General features: G+C 46.8%; 1 pseudogene; it reads right to left on the bottom strand.

Annotated features, from left to right (window-relative positions):
- Nucleotides 1-5,328: 5,328 nt before the first annotated feature.
- LOC148775954 (uncharacterized protein C9orf85 homolog pseudogene) lies at nucleotides 5,329-14,214 on the bottom strand (annotated as a pseudogene).
- Between the last annotated feature and the right edge of the window lie 382 nt (nucleotides 14,215-14,596).

The raw sequence follows: 14,596 nt of genomic DNA, 5'->3' as shown, positions 1-14,596 counted from the left end.
ATAGACTTTTATAGACTCTATATGATTTTATATAGTTTGTATTATGTATTGGTTTAGCAGGAAGAGTTTCCAACAATTAGTCCATCACAATTACTTCATCACACAAGTGGGAGTTAGTAAGTTCCTTGTCCCTGCAGGCTTTGTTTATCTATCGATCGATCAATATGTATTTATGTGGCTGCACCAGATCTTAGTTGCGGCATAAAGGTTCTTTTTTTCAACCTGTGGCATGTGAATTAGTTGCTGCATGTGAGATCTGGTTCCCCGACCAGGGATTGAACCCAGACCTCCTGCACTGGGAGTGCAGCGTCTTAGCCACTGGGCCACTGGGGAAGTCCATCCTATAGACTTTAGAGCGGAGGCCTGTTTGGGGGTTGTTGTAAAAAGGTGAGGACCTCTTGGGTACTGTAGATTAGTTTACTAGGACCACTGTAACAAATTACCACAAACTGGGTAGCTTTAAGCAACAGAGATTTATTCTCCCACAGTTCTGGAGGCCAAAACCCCGAAATTACATCAGTGGGGTTGTTACTTCTGGAGGCTGTGAGGGAAATGCATTTCCATGCCTCTCTCCTGGCTTCTGGTGGTTGCCAGCCATCCTTGGCACTCCTCAACTTGTAGATACATCACTCCAGTATCTATTTTCACATGATGGTCTCTGTGTCCTCTCTTCTAATAAAGACACTTTAGGGTGATCTCAAAATCCTTAACTCATTGCATCCACAAAGACCCTGTTTTTCAAATAAGATCACATTCTGAAGTTCCAGGTGGACATGTATCTTTGGGAGACACTAAACACACTCTGGGGAATCCTGTGTAGGACAAACTAACACAAACCAAAGTGGCCACAGTAGAGGCCAGACAGGTACCTGGAGAGCACAGACCTCAGCCCCAGGCATCCTCAGGTCTGGTTTTCAAAAGAAGCCAGAGGTCAGACTCTGTAGGGAAAATATCTGGATTTTTAAATGTGGACAAAATATTCAAAACCTGTGAAAGTATTATGATCTATACATCTGTATATTTATAGACAGTACATCTGTATATCAGATTCGGCCTGTGGAGCATCAGTTTATGGCCCACCAGTGGAAGCTACTTGGCTTATAGTGAGTTCAGAAAAGAACACGGCCCATGCACTTCTGCAAGAAGCCACCAGATGGCGCGCTGGCCATTGCATTAGCCAGGATTGGGAGACGTCCAGGGGCCGAAATCCAAGTGAGGTTTTTTTCAAGTCAGAGGTGGTGGGTGGAGGCGGGGTGGGGGTGGGGGCAAAGTAAAGAAGTGGGATTAAGTTGATGATCAGAGTTCTCTCCATTTAAAACTTTGCATCCTTTTTTCTTTGTCTTTGATGCCTGCTATTTCTTGTCTGCTAGTGATACCTACTCTCTTGGCAGACAGCACGAGTTAAAAAATCAGTAAAGATATTACTACAGGAAAAAGAAAGGAAAAGCCAATTCAACAGCTTTTTCTTATTATAAATACATCAATTAAGTTTAAAAAAATTGACACATACACACAGCAAGCCATACAGGATATTCCTGCTCCCACTGCCAACACCAGCTACGTCTCCCTCGTTGCTTTGAGAGTTCTGAATTCAGGGACTGCGATTATTTTTGTTATTGCACATATATAATACACTTCTCTTGCAAGGAAAATTCTGCACTGTTTGTACCATTGAATTAAGTGCATCAGAATAGATGATTGCTAACTGCTATACATATGAAAGTGAAAGTGTCAGTCACTCAGTTGTCTGCTCATCTCCGACTCTTTGCGACCCCGTGGACTGTAGCCCACCAGGCTCGTCTGTCCATAGGATTTTCCAGGCAAGAATACCTGAGTGGGTTGCCATTTCCTTCTTTCTGTATACATGACCCTGATAATTGTAAACTTGGAAAGTTCTGAAGGAGATGGGAATACCAGACCACCTGACCTGCCTCCTGAGAAATCTGTATGCAGGTCAGGAAGCAACAGTTAGAACTGGACATGAAATAAATTGGACTGGTTCCAAATAGGAAAAGGAGTACGTCAGGGCTGTATATTGTCACCCTGCTTATTTAACTTATATGTAGAGTACATCATGAGAAACGCTGGGCTGGAGGAAGCACAAGCTGGAATCAAGATTGCCGGAAGAAATACCAGTACAGATACGCAGATGACACCACACTTATGGCAGAAAGTGAAGAACTGAAGAGCCTCTTGATGAAAGTGAAAGAGGAGAGTGAAAAAGTTGGCTTAAAGCTCAGCATTCAGAAAACTAAGATCATGGCATCCAGTCCCATCACTTCATGGCAGATAAATGGGGAAACAGTGGAAACAGTGGCTGACTTTATTTTTCTGGGCTCCAAAATCACTGCAGATGGTGATTGCAGCCATGAAATTAAAAGATGCTTACTCCTTGGAAGGAAAGTTATGACCAACCTGCTGCTGCTGCTGCTAAGTCGCTTCAGTTGTGTCTGACTCTGTGCAACTCCATAGATGACAGCCCACCAGGCTCCCCCGTCCCTGGGATTCTGGAGAACACTGGAGTGGGTTGCCATTTCCTTCTCCAACCTAGACAGCATATTAAAAAGCAGAGACATTACTTTGCCAACAAAGGTCCATCTAGTTAAGGCTATGGTTTTTCCAGTGGTCATGTATGGATGTGAGAGTTGGACTATAAAGAAAGCTGAGCACCGAAGAATTGATGCTGTTGAACTGTGGTGTTGGAGAAGACTCTTGAGAGTCCCTTGGACTGCAAGGACATCCAATCAGTCCATTCTAAAGGAGATCAGTCCTGGATGTTCATTGGAAGGACTGAAGTTGAAGCTGCAACTCCAATACTTTGGCCACCTGATGTGAAGAGCTGACTCATTTGAAAAGACCCTGATGCTGGGAAAGATTGAAGGTGGGAGGAGAAGGGGATGACAGAGGATGAGATGGTTGGATGGCATCATTGACTCAATGGATATGAATTTGAGTAAACTCTGGGAGTTGGTGATGGATAGGGAGGCCTGGCATGCTGCAGTCCATGGGGTCACAGAGTCAGATTCGACTGAAGAACTGAACTGAACTGAGTTATGGGGAGGGGACATTTCCAGGAACTTAATTACACCTAATCACCGTTTCACTTTTAGATGCAATGCTTAATGATGTGTTTTTAATTTGTAATATAAATGTATATTTTTATAATGGAAGTGTTATAACATTCACAGAAATGGAAGGCATAGTATAACGAACCTGGGATATTGGTGTTGGCTCTGTGTGATACTCATCATGCTGTCAGGAAGCCCAAACTATCACACATGAAGCAATCACATGGAGAAACCCTGAGACTACATGAAAAGAGAGAGAGATGCTTGGTCATCCCCCAGCCGCCACAGTCCCATGCAGTTTCAATGCCAGCGTCCATCTGACTACAACCTCATGGGATCCTGAGCCAGAACCACCCAACTGAGCCCAGCCTTGACTTCAGTTCAGTTCAGTTCAGTCGCTCAGTCGTGTCCGACTCTTTGCGACTCCATGAATCACAGCACTCCAGGCCTCCCTATCCATCACCAACTCCTGGAGTTCACTCAAACTCATGTCCATCGAGTCGGTGATGCCATCCAGCCATCTCATTCTCTGTTGTCCCCGTCTCCTCCCACCCCCAATCCCTCCCAGCATCAGACTCTTTTCCAGTGAGTCAACTTGTCGCATGAGGTGGCCAAAGTATTGGAGCTTCAGCTTTAGCATCAGTTCTTCCAATGAACACCCAGGATTGATCTCCTTTAGAATGGACTGGTTGGATCTCCTTGCAGTCCAAGGGACTCTCAAGAGTCTTCTCCAGCACCACATTCTGGCCCACAAATACCATGAGAAATAATAAAATGTTTTGTTTTGTTTTTGTTAAACAGTGACAGGCTTTATTTTCTTGGGCTCCAAAATCACTGCAGATGGTGACTACAGCCATGAAATTAAAACAGGCTTACTCCTTGGAAGAAAAGCTATGACCAACCTAGACCGCATATTAAAAAGCAGAGACATTACTTTGCTGACAAAGGTCCATCTAGTCACAGTTATGGTTTTTCCAATAGTCATGTATGGGTGTGAGGTTGGACTATAAAGAAAGTTGAGTGCCAAAGAATTGATGCTTTTGAACTGTGGTGTTGGAGAACTCTTGAGAGTCCCTTAGACTGCAAGGAGATCCAACCAGTCCATCTTGAAGGAAATCAGTCCTGAATGTTCATTGGAAGGACTGATGCTGAAGCTCCAATACTTTGGCCACCTGATGCGAAGAACTGACTTATTGGAAAAGACCGTGATGCTGGGAAAGATTGAGGGCAGGAGGAGAAGGGGGTGACAGAGGATGAGATGGTTGGATGGCATCAACGACTCGATGGATCTGAGTTTGAGCAAGCTCTGGAAGTTGGTTATGGACAGGGAAGCCTGGTTTGCTGCAGCCCATGGGTCGGACACGACTGCAAAGAGTTTGCTGCAAAGAGTCAGACATGACTGAGTGACTAAATTGATTTATTAAACATTACTATTAAAAATAATAAACTTTTTGCTTTATAATAAGGAAGTATAAGCAAGAGAGCTTTTTAAAATTTGGGACATTTACCTGAGATCAGTCTATCAAAAGATACCTCCTTAAGACCAGTTTTTGAGGCTAGCAACATAAGAATGTCATTTTATTTTCCATGAGATAGTTCTTATACAACCATCAATTCTGAATCTTGTTTAGTTTGATACTAGATAGTGTATTCTTCTAAATAATTTTCATAAACTGCAATATGACACTCCAGTACTCATTTTGGCAGATATAGTAGCATATGCTACTTTAAAATGTATTATAAGAAACCTCTGGATAAAGTTTTATCATTATTCAGATATCATACACAGTTCATACTGTCGATGTATTTTCTATAGGCTTTTCCAATATTCTTACTAGGATTCCACAGTTGTTTTTTTTTTAAACCCTCAAAGACTTAGACGCTAAAGAATATGCCTGCAATGTAGGAGACCAATTTTTGTTCCCTGGGTCAGGAAGATTCCCGTGGAGGAGGAAATGGCAATCCACTCCAGTGTTCTTGCCTGGAGAATCGAAGGACAGAGGAGCCTGGAGGGCTACAGTCCACTGGGGTCGCAAAGAGCTGGACATGATTGAGTGACTAAGCACTACCATGTCTCTCAAAGATGTTCACAGGGCTTCCCTAGTGGCTCAGTGGTAACAAATCTGCTTTCCAGTGAAGGAGACAAGGATTTGATCCCTGGTCTGGGAAGATCCCACATGCTAGGGAGCAACTAAGTCCATGAGCCACAGCTACTGAGCCTGTGCTCTGGAGCCCACGTGCTACAACTAGTGAAGCTCATGCTCCACAAGGGAAGCGACTGCAGTGAGAAGCTGAGCGCTGCAACTAGAGAAAAGACCCCTCTCGTTGCAACCAGAGAAAAGTCCGTGCAACGACAAAGACCCAGCACAGCCAAAAATAAAGAGTGAGAGAAAGTTTTTTAAAGGATGGTCAGAATTTCATGTTTTAAAATTGACTTTTAATATCGTTATAGTAATTGTCATCTTCTTCTGTGTCATCTAAATCAATATTAAAATCTAAATCACCATCATTTTCTTCATTCCTTCTGCAGCTTCTTCTATGGCTGGAACATAAATTATTTTCAACATTTTCTGTCTTTTCTGGTTCTTTATTAAATGGAATAACAACGTCTTCTCTCTTTCCACACTTGGCACAAACTTTAAGTTCACAGGCACATGGTCTACACATTATATGATAAGAATCCTTCACTGTCTTTTGTAAACATTTAACACATTTTTGGGGCTTTGATAATGGTTTGTACTTGCTGTATTTTACACGCCACTCAAGAACTTCTTTACAATGCTGACATACTCCATCATGAAGTTTTGTGTTAATTTTCCACATGACTCCTTGCGGAGGTCAAAGGACACCCTCAGGCCCCTCAGCGTCGGCAAGGCCCTTTTAAAACCACCCAGGCTCGATCCTTCCCCTTCGCGCTTCCGGCCACTAAGTTTTGGAGTGATCTGTTACTCAGTAGTGGGTAAACAGAGTGTTCGGGAATTCCCCCCTGGGGATAGGTAGTGAGAACCTCCTAAGCCTTGGGTGGAGTGGATAACTTTCTGTGTGATTTGATTTCAGTCACCCCCAAATATTCTGTTGTTTGTGCCAGAAGGACCTCCATTAGTGGCTGACTCTTTGAGATGTGTCTTTGACTCTCCTGTGAAAACTGAACAGAGAGTTTCAGATCCCATCTCACCCTACGCCTCTGTGATGGAATGAGTCAATTCTTTTCCTCAATGGGGTTAGCAGAGGGGGGCTGCAAGGCGTACCTCTGGACAGACTACCTGTATTAGCAGACCCCTTTAGCCACACATCAAATTTATCCTGCACCCTATTGATGCTTTTGAACTGTGGTGCTAGAGAAGACTCTTGAGAGTCCCTTGGACTGCAAGGAGATCCAACCAGTCCATTCTAAAGGAGATCAATCCTGGGTGTTCATTGGAAGGACTGATGCTAAAGCTGAAACTCCAATATTTTGGCCACCTCACGCAACGAGTTGACTCACTGGAAAAGGGTCTGATGCTGGGAGGGATTGGGGGTGGGAGGAGACGGGGACGACAGAGAATGAGATGGCTGGATGGCATCACCGACTCGATGGACATGAGTTTGGGTGAACTCCGGGAGTTGGTGATGGACAGGGAGGCCTGGCGTGCTGTGGTTCATGGGGTCGCTAAGAGTCAGACATGACTGAGCGACTGAACTGAACTGAACTGAAGGCTGGACAGAGGGAGGCTTTGTAACACATACATTTTATATACAACTTAAATATCTAGTCATGGCATTATATAACAGTGACTTCTATAAGACAGTGACTCTTAATTTCTTGGGAGCTGCAGTCATTTCAAGAAACTCATGAGACTTTTCATCTTTTTCCCATAAAAATACCCTTAGGCATATAGACATACAAATTTAGTTTTAGATTCTATAAATAAATAAACTCTTTATAAATATAAAAAATTTTATTATCTAGCTGTAATTTTAATTGTTATGACTGCATAATATTCAATTGTGTGGCGTTATTGTAATTTATTTAACCAGTCTCCTATGAATGGACCTTAGGTGGCTTCCAAGGTTTCTGTGTTTTCAACTGTACTAAAAATTTCTGTCCCAAGATTTTTATAAGCATCTTCTCCTGGTTCTTAGTTTATGCTGGTTGCATCTTATGTGTCCTTGTGGCTGTTTCGTATTTTTGGAAGAAGACAGGGCATGTTTAAATGCATACCATGTTTTAAAAATGAGAAATACACGAGTTGGAACCGCTCCTTGCTGTAGCCTTGGGGTGCAGCCAGGGGCTCCTGGCCTGGCCTCACCAGGCCTGGGAGAAGGGAGAGTGCTGCATGGAGGGGAGGCGCTGGGAATGTTCTCCCGCCGGCAGGGTGTCAAGGACGCCTGTGATGCAGGCTGTGGGGGACCTGGCCTTGCTACCTTGCTGGAAGAGCAGTAATTTATGTTGTGGGATGAGGAAGAACAGGAGCTGTGTGTTCTGTCCTGGATCTGGGGGTCCCGGGGAGTGCGGTGGGAATGTGGCAGGAAGGTGGAAGAGCCTGGGTGCACCGGCCGACAAATCTTAATGTCCATAAAGTGAGCCTTCAGCAGTGGGCAAGGGCCTATCCTGATGCCACCAGCAGCAGCCAGAGCCTGCCCTTGGAGGTGGGCAAGGCCCAACGAAAACAGGCAGCAGAGAAAGGGGCCTTTGTGGAGAGCAGAGGGTGGTCGCGGGACTGGAGGGAGGTTGCCAGTGCTGTGTGGCCAGGGAGGTGGCCGGCAGGTGCTGCCACCAGGTCACCCCTGTTTACTGGAGGGAAAAACCCTAACCCAAACTGAAAGTTTAAAATTCCGTTTTCTTTGGAGATCTTGCTGAGGACTATAGCCTGCACAGACAACCTCTCAGATGGCTGAGGAGCTGCTCTGAAGAGATAAGGGGGCAGTCAGGAAGAGGCCACAACTGAACATCAAAAGATCACAGCTAGTCACAAACAGCTGTTATCTCCAGTTAATTATTATGGGAAGATGCAAGAATCTGGGCTCATTGAAACTGTTCCCTAGATACACATCTTAACTATCTAGGGCCAGTTCCCAAGCACAGGATTTGTCCTGCTTTTCTCCATGCTGAATTCCCCTCAGGGTGCGCCAGCAGTGGGAAGCTGCAGTGGCTGATGGCTTGATCCCTGTGGATCTGGGCAATGCAGCGTTCCCTGTCCACACTCCGCTACTGCTGCTCTGCAGGGGTGAGGGTTGCGTGTAGTGTACTTTGTGCTAGGGGGTGGCGACTTTGGTCTCCAAAGCGGTCTGCCTTCCTTTCTCCCTTCCTGCTTCCCTCCCTCCCTCCCTTTTTGCCTTCCTGCTTTCCTTCCATTTTGTTTTTGTTCTTTTTTCATGATTTTTCTTTTAAAAGGTCTTTCTCCTAGTTAATTTTGGTAATTACAAGAGTGACATGCACTCATTTGCCTGGTGAATCCATACAAAGATGGAACCAGACAGAGATCCTCTCCCTCCCCATTCCCGTATCAGCTCTGGGGACCCTTTTACCCTCCTCATGTCTGTACAAGCACGTGAAAAGTTCTGTACAACTAGGATCTTACTAATATTTGCTAAACAAAAAAAAACAAACCCCAAACCCACCTCAGGCCTCACCGTCCCAGTGGTTTTTAGCATGGAATATTTAGAAACATGTTAAGGCTTTTTTCTTGTTCCTTTTTTTTTTTTGTTTGAAAACAAGGAGGCAGGATTGGTGTGACGTGAAGGGAAAAGGGATGCTGAATGTCCTGTAATCTGTGGGGCAGTTTTGCACCTGCGGTTCCCATGGTGTCCCAACTCAGCAACACACTTTCTAAATTTCACAGGATGTGCACAGTCCTCCAGACAGTGGAGCTGTGTCTAATCTACTTTTTAAAAAAATGCAGACTATGTAACGGGAGGAATCTACCATGTTCATTCAATCATTTCCCTTATAGAGAAATGGCTCTTCAGATACTTACATTGTTCAAGTTGTTTTTTTTTTTCCCCACTATTTCAAATTATATCACAAAACCACTTCTTTTTATATATCCTTTTGGTGGGTGCTTCTATTCCTCTAGGAAACCTGTCAATTTGGGGGCTGTGAGGCTAAAGTCCGTGTATTTTGTGTTTTAGAAGAAAAGTATCAGGTTATTTTCCCAAAGAGTGATGCAGTGTGCTCACAGCAGAGCACAGCTGGCTGCCCAGGCACCCTCAGTGCCCCTGGCTGTTGCTATTTGATGTTTGAAATTCTTGCCTATTTTCACAATGAAAACCAGTATTTCACAGTGGCTTTCATTTATATTTTTCTGACTCTGAGCATCTTTTAAAACTTTTTTTGGCCACTGCTCCATAGATGCCTCTGGGGAGGCAGTCCCTCTGGGAGTCAGGGGATCCCATGGCAGTAAAGTGCCTTTCTCATCACGTCATATCGAAGTGTGTGGTCAACATGACTCGCCACTGTTGATGATAACCTGACTTAGTAATCTTTGAACATTTTCTTGTAGAACCAGGCCCTGTCTCTAATATACATCAGCACCTGCTGGGGCAGTTGCCCAGGCTCCTACCTTCCCAAACCTGCTTCTCTGCTCTCCAGTATCCCACACTCTTGGAGACACAGGGCAAGCTCTCCTGAGAACTCTGCCTATGCTTCTGGGTCGCTAGATGGCAGCCCCTCTCCCTTGCAGGAACCCCAAGTTTCCATGCAGAATTCTGAGGGTCCTCCCTATTGGCGACAGGGTGAGCCACCTTCTCACCATGGGGCCAGGTGAAAAGAGTTATTTGTCACCTGAATTTTTTTCCCCTCAAGGAATATCATCCTCCACTCTGACTGAGTGAGGGTGGCGGCTAGTCAGTTTAGCTGCATTGAGGGCTCTGGGGAAGGGGGTTGAGCCCCAGATGGGCGGCTCTCTAAAGCCTGGGCCCCGTTCTGCCTTAGAGATCTGCTTTGCTTTTCTGTTACTTTCTGAAACCATGAGACAAGGCTGTCACCCTCCTGTTGTGCTGAATGAACAAGTGCATCCTGGTGCTGATTCTGGGCCTCTTCATAGAGACCAAGCACCTGCTGTGCCTCAGCCTGAGTTGGGCACCGGGCCGCAGCGGTGAAACAGAACCTGGCAAGGCCTAGACTCTGAGGGGGCTCACACGTGACAGTGAATCTGAAATAAAGCGGATAACCAGCGGTCCTGGGCATGAACACCCAGCAAGCTGGAGAGGAGCCTGCTCCTCTCAAGTAGATTTGCGGTGGGGGGGTGGGGTGGGGTTGGGGAGCGGGCAGCATTCCTAAGAAAGAGTTTAAACTGAGACTGAAGGGTGAAGGGGCAGAAAGTGTTCCAGGCAGAACTAAATATGCGCATGTGAGAGCTGGGAGTTTCAGTTTTACTGGATAACTTACCGAGGACCACTCAGCAGAGGGAGGAACTGCTCCGAACAGGGAGGGGAGGTCGGCATGAATGTGATTTTGATGAAGGGGGTACATGCAACCAAGCACATATCTCAGTAGAGGTTGCTGCTGGTCACGCGGAGCAGAGGTGTCAGTTAGTGCTTTTAGCGCTTTTCTAAGTATGGGAAGATGCAAGAATCCGCATTCGAAAACAATTTCTGACGGAAATACTTACCTGTCTGAAGGCCTGTTTTGTTGGTTTTCCCGGAGCACAGAATGCCTTGTCCTGATCTCTGTTCTGAACTCCTGGGTGTGTTGAAGGTCAGCAACTGCAGTGACTAATGACTTCTTTTTTTTTTTTTTCTGGGTGGCAAGCGACATTTTTAGCGACATTTTTGAGTTAGCAGGTCAGCAGGACAATAGATCTCACCCTGCTGTGAAGGGGGGAGGGGGCAGGGATAGCTCCTGGGTCATCCCCACTGCTTGCCTGCCAGCCTCAGTTCTGGTGGAATTTTCCTGGGGTGGGTGCCCCCAGACACACCTGGTTGCAGGTGTCCATCTCCACAGCTGCCAGTCACCTCTGGGCAGGAAAGTGTGGGCATCAGACCTGCTCTTCCCTGTTCTTCTGTCCTCCAGCCCCACCCCGGCCTTGCCACCACCACCTCACCCTGTCATTTCCCTGTCTGCCATGGGAGCTTCTTTAGGACTTAGCTGGAACTGCTCCCTCAACCCCCTCCCTGAGACAGGGCCTCGGCCCATCCCCCACCATCACCTCCCTGCAGAGGCCTAGGTCCTGTGATGTGGGTGACTGAGCGCCGCTTGAAGACAGGGGGCTCAGACCTTGTCTGGCCCTACTGTGGCTCCCTTCTGGTGTGTCATGGATCTCCCTGCCCAAACCCTTAGCACAGAGTTCATCTGAAGGGAGTGTGTAAAACTCCTTAGGATCTCAGATGCCAAGGAACCAGAGGGAGAAACTGTCCCCATGCTGTGGAGGAAAAAACTGAGGCCGTATCATAACCTGCTGGTTCAGGGGCTTCACAGTGTGGGGACAAGAAGTCAGGCCTACAGGGTGGGGTTCTGTCCTGGTCTCCACCAACCGCGAGGTCTGGCCGTGTAAAACTCTCAGAACCTCAGTTTCCCCGCCTGCAAGTGGAGATAAAGCTCTTTCCATCACGGCTTTGTGAAGTATAAACAAAGTTAAAAGACTGCATAGCTCCTTGGGAAGAGAACTTGTTGTTTGTAGGACAGGCCCCTCACCTCATCCCTGCCCAAGCCTCTGAGTACATAAACCTTGAGCAACTTCAGACAGAGCTCCAAGGAACAGATGTTGGAGATACGTCTTCCTCAGTAGCCAGAAAGAATTTGTGAGGGGCAAGGGGACAGGAGGCAGACATTCTTTAAGGGTGTCAATGTGACTGTGGCCAATTTTGCCCTGTCCCTGACCCCAGTTTCCCTATCCATAAAGAAGAATCCTAAAACCTTACCAAAGCATGTATTTATTAGCAACTCGTCAAATTAGAAGCTATTATTATTACTGTTACTATTACTATTAGTTGTTTTGTATTGATGAGGGAGATGTGGGCAGACGTGTGTCCCTGTTTTACAGATGAGGACAGTAAGCAATAGGGGAACCCCAGTGACAGACTTGGCCCCTCTCTGCATCCTCCCAGAGAGAGAGGAGTGGCTCTGGAGACGAGAAGGTGGGTCAGGGCGGGCCTGAGAAACAGGGCTAGGATCCAGATTAGGTCACTGGGGGACAGGGTGCTGGAGGAGACGAAAACAAGCCCAGACCATTTCCTGGTTGGGCGCCGAAAGCCAACACCAACTCTTTATGCTCCATAAATAAATTTCACATTTAAATAAATATGGAACGGCATGACATTATTTTCCTTCTGCAAAAGAAAAGAGCATTTATCCAGTCTCCAGAAGCTGGTTCCTTAATTTCCAGCTCCTCTCTGACATCACCCAGGGACAGCCAGAGAGAAGTTTTCTCATCCCCCGGGGGGAGTCAGGTCAGGAACAATGTGTGGGCAGCGCTTGGTCCCAAGCCACAGACAGACTGTTCCTGAAATTCTTCTATAGGTAGTTGTTGGGAACTCGAAGTGGATTTTCCCTCTGAAGTAACGTTGTCAGGGCTTCTTTCGTTCCCAGGCTGGCCCAGCAGCCTGTTTTGGAGGAAGGGAGGAAAAAGCAAGGGTGCAGGAGTCAGATTACCTGGGGTAACCGCAGCTCTGCTGTCTTGTCACTGTGTGACTCTGGGGAAGGGACTCAGCCTTTTGGGCCCTCATCTCAGGCTGTCAGGAGACAGTTCTCCAGAGCCCTCTGGAATTTCTGGAGTCTTGTGACAACTTTTGTTCTGGACTATCTTTCCAAGGGTGTTTATTTAGCAAACAGCCTTGGCAGATAAAGACAGTGTCTCCCTTGGGCAGAGGGCAGATTTGTTTGCTTTCCAGGACAATGGAAACAATGTCTCCCTCCAAGGCAAAGATCCGGCAGGTTTGCTAGAAGCCGCTTTATAAGGCTCAGGGTTTCCTAATCTCAGGATTCCTTGGCTGTGACACCAGCCCTTTGTGGGCACAGAGTTCCCCTGGGTCTGCCTCCCACTCGGCCCATGAGACAAGGGGGCGAAGGGAACCAGCATGAATATGGAGCTCGTGTCACCTCTTTTACCTAACCGGTCTGTTGTCGCTGTCCCAGAAGTCTTCCACCATTATTCATGGCTCTGGCAGGCTGACTGCTGGCTTACGAGCAAGAGGGAAATCTCAGACCTTTCTTGGCAGTCCACGCCTGACTCTAATACCCACCCTGCTGTGGGAGGGTAGGAGGCCTGGCCCTTGGTGGGGAGTTAATAAGTGATGTTTGGAACAATTTTACTATCAGTGGATGGGAGGCTGGTTATTCACGAAGAGCTAGTGAGAATTCCCACCCAAGACGCCAGCGCTGCAGCACGGCCTTGGCCCTGGCGTTAGGAATTCCATCCCAGCAGGATCTGAGACAGGCTTTCTGGGGCAAGGGCTCCAGATGGATAGACTTCAAGTCCCTTTTGACAACCCCCTCAGCCCCCTCCCCTCTCAGAGGCAGCCTCTATGATCAACTTGAAATACATCTTTCCAGACATTTCCCTGTGCGTAGATATGTTTAGAGAATGCATACTTGACTTTTACAGAAATCTTTTATACTATATTATCTTGCACTTTTCATTTTTCTCTTAAAAAATACAACCTAGACACCTTTCTGTGTCAGTCCACTTGGCTTTTAAGAACTGCTGGACAACGTTTCTAGTATGATAGTTTTGACCAATAAAAAAATTCACAACCTAGAAGTCAAGAGGTATATTTTACTTGGCTGGCTTTCTGAGGACTTCAAGTCCAGGAGACAGCATCTCAGATAACTCTGAAGAAACTGTTCTGAATAGGCAAGTGGAGCGGGTGGTGGGGGGTGGAGGGAGCCAGGATATTTAGGAGTTTTTCCCAAAAAAGACCAGGTAGGTGGAATATCAAAAGATTACAGTTAATAAAGGAAAACCAGTTATCTCAAGGTAAGGAGTCTGGTGCTTTCCTCTGTTTCCGTCTATGGGAAGGTGCAAGGGTCTGGGCTCACCGACGTTGCTCCTGCTCCCTGGGGCCCGTGGCCTGCGTTTTCTCACCCTGAGTCTCCTCAGGTGCGCCACTGGGCATGACTGCTCTACGGGCTTGGCAGTGGGCAGCCCCTTTGTCTACCTCCTGAGTTCTCTCTGGGCTCACCATCCAGGCGGCCATAATGTAACGGCTTGGTGGCTGCGATATCCATTGTTTACTGAGAGTTTACTGATAGTTTCAGTTCTCAGCTGCCATTTATTTACCACTCCCTTCTGGATGAACATTTAGTTGCTTCCACTTTTCATCAGCACAAGGATGCCCACTGTACATATTGAAACACCTCCTTTGGTATATGGGTGAGGGCTTCTCCAGGTCAGAAATGAAGGTGACACTGCCCGCCTCTGCCCACCCCTGCAGATTAGAAATATGGCCGTGGAGACCCTGAGGGGCTGCAGACTTCCTCAGATCACGCTGGTGGGTGGGAGGGTGTGGTGATCTTAGCCCCGTGCTCCCTCTTCCTTTCCACTAGGAGTCCCCACTCTGAAGGCAGTGAGAGGGCCAGGGCACCAGGCTGGGGGGTGGGGGAGATAAGG

Source organism: Moschus berezovskii, chromosome 12 (assembly GCF_049115385.1).
Source record: "Moschus berezovskii isolate FMDL1 chromosome 12, NW_MosBer_1.0, whole genome shotgun sequence".
Lineage (NCBI taxonomy): Eukaryota > Metazoa > Chordata > Mammalia > Artiodactyla > Moschidae > Moschus > Moschus berezovskii.
The sequence above is the reverse complement of the archived record's forward strand: the minus strand, read 5'-3'. Positions and strand labels throughout refer to the sequence as shown.